This window comes from Vipera berus (genome assembly GCF_964194415.1).
Source record: "Vipera berus genome assembly, chromosome: 12".
Classification (NCBI taxonomy): domain Eukaryota; kingdom Metazoa; phylum Chordata; class Lepidosauria; order Squamata; family Viperidae; genus Vipera; species Vipera berus.
Window position 1 is genome coordinate 9611449 of NC_138215.1, and position 10633 is coordinate 9622081.

The 10633-nt window shown below is 35.7% G+C and overlaps 1 protein-coding gene across 2 annotated transcripts in view; it reads left to right on the plus strand.

The window, feature by feature from the left end:
* ASB7 (ankyrin repeat and SOCS box containing 7) overlaps positions 1–10633 on the plus strand; it is a 35536-nt gene that overhangs the window by 19792 nt on the left and 5111 nt on the right. The gene's annotated exons all lie outside the window — the stretch shown is intronic.

Here is a 10633-nt window from a genome sequence, read left to right on the forward strand (position 1 = left end):
TACACTTTCTGTTCTGTGGATAAATTTGCTCAAATCTTTTTTTTTTCTGCAGTTTTTCTTCCTATTTCTCCAGAATTTACTGATTTGATATTTAGCACCATTCTGTATTTTGTATTAGGGTTTTTGTGGTTTTTAAAAAAGGGCTGAAACAGATTTTCTGGTGTCTAAATCTGTTCTGCTGTATCTAACAAATAGCGATATGGACACTTCTGACTTTGTTGTACAGATAGTCCTCGTCTTACAACAGTTAATTTAGCGACCGTTGGAAGTTACAAAGGCACTGGAAAAAGTGATCTATGACTGTTTTTCACACGGCTGTTGCAGCATCCACCTGATCACGTGATCAAACTTCATTTGCTTGGCAACCGACTCATATTTATCACAGTCACAGTGTCCCAGGCTCATGTGATCATCTTTTACAACACTTCTGACAAACAAAGTCAACGGGGAAGCCAGATTCATTCAACAACCGTGATATTAAATTTACTGCAGTGATTCACTTAACAACTGCGGCAAGAAAGGGCATAATGCAGGGCAAAATTCATTTAACAACGGTTTCACTTAGCAACAGAAATTTGGGGCTCAATTGTGTCTTGTGTCAGGGACGACCTGTAACTTTTTAAAAAAATAATTAGAACACAATGCCATAATTATACTCCCATAAATTCCTAAAGCTGGCTGAATTGAAAGCTCACATCACTCATATTCTGTTCAGTTGACTCCTTGAATTTGAGTCTTGCTTGCTTAATTTGTTTACCGTATAATTTTATCCAATTACTACACTCTTTTTGCACTGGCGCAAACTGCTGTGGCACTTTGCTGAGAATCCCCCAACAACAAATTATTTCGTAAAATGCTCTCTTTCCTGTGATAGCTTGTTGCTAAAATTTATCAATAACAGAGTGTTAAGTCTGGCTAGAGCAGGGGGTCTTCAAACTTGGCCCTTTTATGACTTGTGGACTACAACTCCCAGAATTCCTCAGCCAGGCACGCTGGCTGAGGAATTCTGGGAGTTGAAGTCCAGAAGTCAAAAGGGCCAGTTTTGAAGACCCAGATAGTGAGTTATAAAATGAGTTACCAGCTTGAAACTTTGGTTAGCACCTAATAAAGAGGAGCTTTTTGAGATGTCACTCAATTTCTTTAATCACTTTCTTGGCCTTCTTTAATCTTTTTTTTTCCCAATGCATCGTTCTCTAAATTAGTTTTAAAGATACTTTCCAGAACAGATGGAGTTAACCCAACAATGGCAAAACCCTAGTTTTATGAAAAGATTAAAACAGTCAAATGTTTCTAATAACATTTCTAAATGGAAAGCAGCATTAAGTATATTATACTTGGGCACAGCTAAAGTTGATTATTCAGTCTGGGTTTTTGTTTGTTTTTTGGCAGTCTGTGAGGGATCATAAACTTAATACTGAACCACCATTGATGAGCTGCACCATTATCTTAGCTTCAAATACATTCAAAGTATTGTAGGGAATAAATGTCTTTTCTCCAAATATTTGGATAATGGCATGGTCAAGTGCAGGAAATCAGGGGTTCAGGCAATTCGAATGAATATAGATTTATTGTATACTAGAGCTCTCTCTCTATAAGAATCTGAACTATTAATAGTCAAAGAAAATTGGCAATAGATAAGGGTCACCTTTAAGGTGGGCTCGTAGCTTTCTGGAGTATTTATTTTATTACATTTATATACCGCCCTTTCCCGAAGGAAAAGTATGCTGAAGTCACCCAGACTATGTGGGTAGAGGTAGACAATTATTTTGGAATTCTGAAGTTTCTTCCATCGTCTTCTTAGGACATCAAACTAAGAGCTGCTTTAACACTAACAAATGCCATTTATAGCGATTTCTTAGCTCTGACTATGTATGGCGTTAAGACTTGATATCAGGCAGTGGCCTTTAGATCACCTCTAAAATCTACCAGCTGTAGTCACCAGCTGTGTAAAAAAAACTCTTGTCCCCAATCAGTCTATTGGTTTTTCAGCAGACATATAGTTTGCTGAAGTTTCTCTTTAGGTTCATGAGTATATAATCTCAAATACACACACACAGACACATAATTAAAATATAAAATGAGGTAGTGCTTGGTAGATGGAAATGCTAAGCTTTTTTTTGAATAATTGGAAGGGTTTTGTTTTGTTATTACAAAAGGAGATCTTTTTCTTACAATCAAAAGAAATCATTCATGACTTTGGGAAATGTGCTGTTTCTTTAAGTCATTCTACAGCTTTTATTTCAGCATAATTTCAGTGCTTTGAAACCGAGACCATCATAAAATATAATTCTATAATCAGTTTCTAGATTTACCTCTAGCTGTAAGGCCATTTCCTTTAATAAGAAATATTCAGTAGCTTAATGTTACATTAAGAATCCCGTTCTTCAGTCAAAGTTTGTGAATTTATCTTGCTTTGTAATTCTAGTGTGGGATGATTATGTAGTTCAACCTTCAAGTTCTGAATCTATTACAGGTTTTTTTTTTCAACTGAGCACTGCAGAATCTGTGAATAGCGTGGACTATATTTTCTTGTTAGCTGATATTCAAATCTCAGTTTTAAAATAAATCATATTTTGTGAGTGGGACAGGCTTTTATATATGTTGGAGATGGATCAGACGTTTTCAGGAAAGTGACATCTTAGCTTCTCTTGGGCATGGAAATTGGAAGCTAAGCTTTCAGAATGGCATGTAGTATGTTGGGTGGGTGACTGTTAGTCAAAGCAAACTCCCTGACTATCGTATTGCAGGCACATTTTCAAAGCTTGCATGTTAGCCTCAAGAATATAACCAGGGTTTTTGTTCAGCTGGCTTCTTTGATATTGCCGTAATGCTTTTGTGTGTTTTATCACCTGACAATCCCACTACCTCCTCCTCCTCCTCCGAAGTGCCCTGTTTCAAGGGACTAAAACTTCTGGCTGCCTTGGGGTATTGCAAACATATAAAAGTGGGAAGATCAGGTGTACAAATTGTAAATGGAGCAGTGGACTTGAACACAGCGCAAAGAACCCGGCTAAGCTGTAGTTTTCTTAGGTTAGCATTTAAGCGAAATAGAAAAGGGTTGGCAGTAAAGAGGCTTTTATATAACAGGAAGTTGGATCCAATTCTAATCAGTCATATTCAGCTGCAGATTATTGAAGCTGGGTTTGAGGTTGACGCCTATCCAAAAGCATTACCTAGACGTATGCCCTGTATAAGGCCGGGGGGGTCTTAATTTGGGGGGCGGGGGTGTCCTTCGGCATATATTTTAAAATTCATGCAACTGCCCCAAAATGGAAGCAGCGGGTTCTAGTCATCAAGGAAAGGTAATTTGCTCCCAAAATTAAATGGGAGGCAGAGGGGAGGCATAGTCTTTCTCTCCCCCCCCAAAAAAAAAGAATTGCCACTGTTTAATAAAGGGGTCAGCAACCTTGGCTCTTTTATGACTCGTGGACTTCAACTCCCAGAATTCTGGCTCAGGAATTCTGGGAGTTGAAGTCCACGAGTCATAATAGAGCCAAGGTTGCCTACCCTTGGTCTAATACATTCCTCCCTGAAGTCTTTTTTGAAGGGAATAGTTTTCACTGTCCCCAAACAGTAAAACAGGCAGGGGAATATCCCCTCTACCTTATGGAAAGAAAATAGGCAATACTCTGGAAAACAAACAATAAGTGTACACCAGAGCAAAAACGTGTTACCGGGGTGGGGGTGGGGGCTTCTAAATACATATTCATTCTTCGTCTGATGTATCTCATCCTTGGCCTTGTTACTTTTTCCTCATCCCTCAACTTCAGTCCCCTATCTCCAATTGTTTGCTTCACCATCTTGAGCTCTCCAGGTCAGAGGTCCCCAACCTTTTGGGCACCAGGGACTGGTTCCGTGGAGAGAAATTTTTCCGTGGACCGGAGTGGGCATGGTTTTGTGTCCTATCTACATCCCACGGATCGGTTTTTGCTTGTTTGTGCAGACCGGTTGCTGGCATGCTGCGGCCCGGTACTGGTCCACAGACCGGGGTTTGGGGACTCCTGTTCTAGGTGACTGGAGAGGGTTTTCTAGGCCTTTAAAGGCACCTCGTCCCCTTCCCCAGTGGTAACTGCATTCTCTCGAAAAAGAGCACCCACTAATTGTCATGCCATCTGAATTTCTCCCAGTTCCGATAGACCTTTGTGTGTTGTGGAATAAGTTAGATTGCATGGCTGGAATCAAGTATATTATTCATGAATGCTCCATGGGTATTGCTGGTGTGGCACTGCAGTACCATCGTCGTATCCTAGGGGTGCCGCTTTAAAAAATAGGAAATCCTATTTCTTTTTCATCTTTATGTTTGTGCATGACATATTTAATATTTATTTTAATATTTGTGCATGAGAAAAGGAAAGTAGGGATACAGACGGTGTATGTGCCTGAGGGTTTTTAAGTGTTTATCCTTAACGATTTAGGATAAATTCTATGAGCGTTTAGGAATAATGGAACATAATTCAAACCTAAATGTTAATGTTTGCCTTTTTGGTTGTGTGCCATAATGTCTTTTCTCTCTATTGACAATCATGAAAAATCAAAATAGCATAATAGATTAACTGCTCTTTAAAATAAAACAAAAAGCAATATAAACAGAAAAGGAGCATCTTTTACATGGAAGAAAACAATCTTAAAAGTATCCTATCGGTATATTCCTTTTAAAAGAAAAATTAGCCTCATGAATGCTTATGCTTCTGAATCCTTATGCAGTTACATTGCACTGTGGTTTCTTCTAAGCTCCAAAACATTTTGTTTTGCCTAACTTTGTGGCTATCTGAATGGCCAATCTAAGATAAGTGGAAAATTATCTTAATTAAAATAACTCTTATAGCAGAGAGCAAATGTACTGCAGTTGTTTATGATTTTAAAACATTTTTAGTGAGGCTTTGATATGTTTTTGAAATTAAATACTTGCTTTTCTTGCTGAAGTAATATGCCTGGGAATAGGATAATTTTCTAATAAAAACCTTTATTATATTGAAAAGCCACAACAGGCAATTTTCCCAACTAATATGTCAATTAGAGAGAGATATAATTTTTAATGGTTAGTTTTCTACAATTAAAATAATGGTGGGTTTATGAAGGAGCAGTCCAGATCAAGGAAAGAAAATAAATACAATTATCAGTATGTGAAATGATATAAATATTTTGGTTCGATACTCTTAATTCCTGTTATCTCCTTCATAGACAATTTACCTTTTGAAATTAGGTTTTGGAGATGCCTATCATGAGCAGAAGAGGTTCAGATACTTATGTCCTGAATTGTCAAATTATTCTGTTGCCATCCTGTAAGAAGACTCCATGTTATGCCATGCTAAGTGTTTTTTGTTATGCAAGCATGAAGAAACAAGTAAAAGTTGATGTCTTTTTGGGGGGTGGGGGGAGAAATCCAGTATAGTATATTAAACTCACTTTAAAATTTTGCAGATTGCTGGATATGAAGAAAACAATAAAAACACTAAAGGTTTTTTTGTTTTGTTTTATTTCTCATTTTGAGCGGGGATTTGTTTGTTTTTGCTTTTGTAATTTACAAGGTTAGAATTAATTTGTGCAACGTCTCGGTAAAAGAAAACCTATAAATGCTGAAATTAGCAGCTTCAGGTTCCCCCCCCTTGTTAGTCTAGAATCTTTTGCTGAAATGCTAAATTCCACATAAAATCACAAATAGTCATACTGAAGGTGACCTGTGGATGCATTTACACATTTTAAAATTTAAATTTAAAAATTAAAAGCAATGGTGTAAGATTTTATTTTACTATCACCTGAATTTTAGCCTAAAATATACATCTAGATGTTTGTATTTTTTTGGTTTAAATATATGCATACGGATATCATTGGGATTTCCAGCACTCTGCACAAGTTGCCGAAGTTGTGGATTTAATTGTACAAGGCACATTCTAGAAATACTAATCCAATCCATTATATCTTTGTATTACATTTTTAATATTACTTTGTCCGAGGAAGTTAGAGGTGGACACATACCATTTCCCCTCTTCCTTTCATCCTCATTAAACCTTAAGAAGTACTGTAAAAGACATTGATTTAGGAGAAAATGACTTACCTTGGAGGTTAAGTAAGGAATCTGAGCCTCCCCAATTAGGGACCAGTTGGCATAGCAATAACTACCTTGGTGAGCATAGTTCCCTTCCATGTTACGTGCAAGAGTTAGCGTAAGCTTCTGTTAAAATGTTTCTGCAAAGCAGGCATGCTTCATACTGAATAGAGTAATGATCAGCTAGGGAACTGATTTTATTTGCTACAAATCTAAAAAGGGAGATAATTCCAAGTAGAGAATAATTAACAGAAACAAGCAAACCAACAAAAGGGTATTTAATTTCTTGGTAACTGCTGCCTTTCTGGTAGTGTAAGCATAAAGGAAATTTAAGAGCGATAAGTGTTCCTGTTACTCACATCTTAGTTCTGCAATTTATGGCTGCTACTTTGTCTCCAATTAATTTAGCTTTGTTCTATTTTTTAAAAATCTTTGGAAGAATTAAATGTTTATGTTCAAAAATATTTGCACAGTATTTCAATCTTTTGTCAATCAATCAAAATTTCTTTTTTCTGTTATTGTACTGACCGTACACATTAGTCCTGTCAGCCTCTTGTTTTTAACAACACTTTTATTAATATTCTACAAACCCTGTTATTACCGGTCTGATGAAAACACAGATAGTAAAGGAAACTAAAGCTATCTGGTTTCGTGCTTGATCTAAAGATAAATAGCCATTTATAGAAATTCTTGCAGATTTAGTGTACTGTATATTATGTTTGCCAATTACTTAAGGAATGGGACAGAGTTATATTTTTAAGTACATTCTGTGCATCTATTCTGACCTATTGGAAATCTTTTTGACCCCTTAAAAGCAGAGAGAACTCCTTTCTCAGAATCTTAATACTGGCATTACAGTACTTAATTCTGTAGCCCTATATATGTTTCTTCCTGTATACGAGCAAGTATTATTTTCCAATTACAGTATTACATTTTCCCACAAACACGGTTGCCTGTGTCGTAAAACTACTTCCTTATGAGGAATACCAATAGCTTAGAGGTACTGGTATTGGACAATACAATTTTTTAAATTGATTTTTTTAAAACAATACTGTTCTCACAAATCTTCCACTCTCAAATTAGTGACTTGATAGCCCTTAAGGAATTTGTTGCAAAGCTGATGAACCCTGACAAAGTCTTAGTCACACTTTAAATTAGGGGAACATTCTTTAGAAAAAAGTAGGAATTGTAGAATTTTTAAGAATGATTTTTGTAGCATGACTTTATTTTCAATTATGTGAGGTCGTATTGTGTAGATTTCTATGTAATTTCTACAGATTTACTGAATAGTCACCTACGTTGGATAGACTAGCCTTCCTTTCAGAATATAAACTAATAACTTCTCCCGCTTATTTATTTTATTAGGTGAAATCTGTTTAAGGTTTTTTGGGGTATAGTCACATTTCATGACATGTATACATTTGTGCTGAATACCTTTATGTATCCTTTCAGTTTTTTAATGTAATTTTCTACTAAGTTTGCTTCTTTTCCTCTTTGAAGTAATAGAGTATAACAAAATGGATTTTTGAGCAATTTATTATAGTTATTTTTTAATCAGATTTTATCAGTTCTTTTTATCATTCATTAATAAAAGTTTATCACAGTTATTTGACTGTTTATAGGTATATATTATAATACTGGTTGGGCATATCTTTTATTTTAAGATGAAGATATTTTCATATCTTAAGTCTTTAATGTCAAGAAAACATACAAATATCAAATCACTTGATTTGTAAAATTAAAAATAATAAATGAATTCATTAGTTCCTTCACAGTATCAAATAATTATTTTGCATACTGGCTTATGCTGTTTGAAATGTACTAACCAACAGAATCCTGCAGCCCATTTATAATAGCCTGAATAAATACAAATAGTCTAAATCAGTCAGCAAGCAAGTTGTTTTTTTAAGTAATGAAGTAAAATACAAACATCCCAATGTTTATTATACTTCTGATACATTGTTTTTTCTGATGATAATTAAGACTTAAAATTGCTACTTTCTCTTTCAGCAAATCTACTAATTTAAACTAATGAATATCATACATTTTGTAATTTTGATCCTAGTTAAATCTATCAGCTAATTTTGTGCTGTATTTTGAAAATCCTGTAACTTTTATCCTTTGTTAGAATTTCTAATATTCAGCCTCTTCCAATCTGTCTTTCATCTTTACCCTTTATCATTGCTCATAACTCTAGGTTATTTTTTTTCTTAATGTAGACTAACTTTTAAAACTGCACCATTTAGTTTTAATTTTATTTTCTTCTCTAATTTTTCCCCCTCATTTCTTATGTTTTACTAATATCACTGTGTGTACCATTATCTTATAGTTTAAACTGCCTAAAAATTTCACCTGTCTCCTTTGGAACTCTACCTTCAAAATCTCATTTTTATATGATTATGTTTAGTGGGGTTTTACTTGGACCCCTATTAACAAACTTTAATAATTAATAACTGACTAACAAATCAAACTGAAGTATAAATTTTCATTGCATTAAAGCACTGACATTGAAATCAATAACAAAATTTAAACTTTACCATCTAAACTTTACCTTCTATTCTACATTCAGATAGCATCTATGTTATTTTTACAGTTATAACCCATTATAGTTCACATTTTATATATATTGTGAATTTCACGTTTGAAGTGAATTCAAGAAAGATCACTATTGCCAAAATTGTAAATCACAAATACCTCTTTTTAAAAATCCTCTGTTGCTGTATTCTCAATATCATATCAGTTTGCAACTTTATGTAAGAATGAATGAATACACACACACACACACACACACACACACACACACACACAAACACACGGATTTTGGTGGTAGATAAATCACTTAGTTGAATAAATAAAAAAATTATGTGTGCCGGTAAATTTCTTACTAGTTGTGAAAACAGTCTTCACTGTTAGCTGCCTAATAAATTCTAATAAGTGCTTTTAAAATTCCTTTTTTTAATAGATGACAAGTAATACTGATTAAATTTCTGAACTCCAGTGTCCTGTTCTGGCAGTCTTTGAAGGACGCTGCTAAGCAGCCACAGTTTTCATGTTAACACTGCTGCTGCCGTAATTTCCAACTTTATACAGTTCTTCACCAGGGCCACGTATGAAAATGGATCTCTGCAGCTTACCGTGTTCCTCTTCTCTCCATTGCGCCAACAAAAAAGTTGAAAGCTAACGATCTGCCACGGGGACCCAGGAAAATACCTCCCACATTTTATCTCTTTGAAATAAGATTGCTAGGCGCCCTTTGCACAGGATGGCTATAAGTGCATAAAATTGCCTTTGCTGAGGGAAGGGGGGGTGGGCTTAATGTAGCTCGAATGGACTTTTCCATTGTACCCAAATAGGAGTAGATAAGCACTGACCATTCTTTTTTTTTAATTTGGGGATAAAGTGTACTAATGAAAGCATTCCTTAAACGTGCGCTTCAAAAATGTGTCTGGGAGCAAGCAGCGTCGGCTTTATAAGACTCTTGACACCATTGTATTTCTGGATGGAAGGTGTCAGCTTTGGAAGCCTTTTAATTGTTTTACCTAATCTACTTTAATCCAACTCGGTTCTTTCCAGATTTAGCCGAAGCTCTCCGCATTACCTCTTCATCATTAGGCAGCGCTTAATTCGTCGCTTTCTTTATTTTCTTTGCTGTGACCAGATTACTAATAACATTTTACATTGACTATAAGAAAGTTCACTGGTGTGGTCTATAATCCTCCCGCTTGTCCATTCAGAAGCAACCAAGAATGAGTAAGTGCTCTAGACACCAAGGGGCAATAGATGTGTCAACTGGTGCTTAACACTGGAAATGTCCATTATTAGCACATTCCCAGGAAATGCTGTTCAGATTATCAGGAGGAAATGTCAGGACATTTAATAATCACCCTTGAGGAATTTAGTGTTCAGGGTAGATGCCCTTCCTCGCCACCCTCCCGTTTTCTTCCAAGTGTTCGTTGTGTGCTTTCGGATGCCAAAAGCAAGCACAGAAGCTACATAAAGCAGCACGTGCTTCACTTCTAATGTTTGTTTGGATGTGTTACTAAAGCTAGCATACACTTGTTGCTCCGCATTGCACATTTATAAGTTATCTGGGATTGGCAGTCTTCAGGTTTTGTTTATGTAAAGTGTGTGTCACGTATACTACTGTCAAAAGCGTGTATTTATAACGGAGATTGGCTTGGGAGTTATGTTTTGATGTCTTTTCTCTTGCCTTGCAGTTGGTGTAAATTTGTTTTTTGTGCAACTGTGGTGTGTACAGCTCTGTTGTACAGCACCTAATTTTTTTTGAAGGACCTTTCAAGGCTCATTTCTCTAGTGTCCCACAAAAATGATTCTTAGGTTGTAGCACTAAGATCCATCTCATTTGCGTTTACCGCTAACGGACTGTCAGATAGCTTAACTAAAAAGTAAAATGTTTCCTATTAGGACAAAAAAAACAAACAAACCCTTAGCTGTTTTGTTTTACAGTTTGGGGACAACTGTTCTACAGTTTGGGTTCTTCTTGTCTGGTTTTTTTCCCCCCAATTACTCTTTTTTTTTAATCCACAGCCTGGTAATGAGTTATTAATGCTTGTGTCTCTTTTTTTT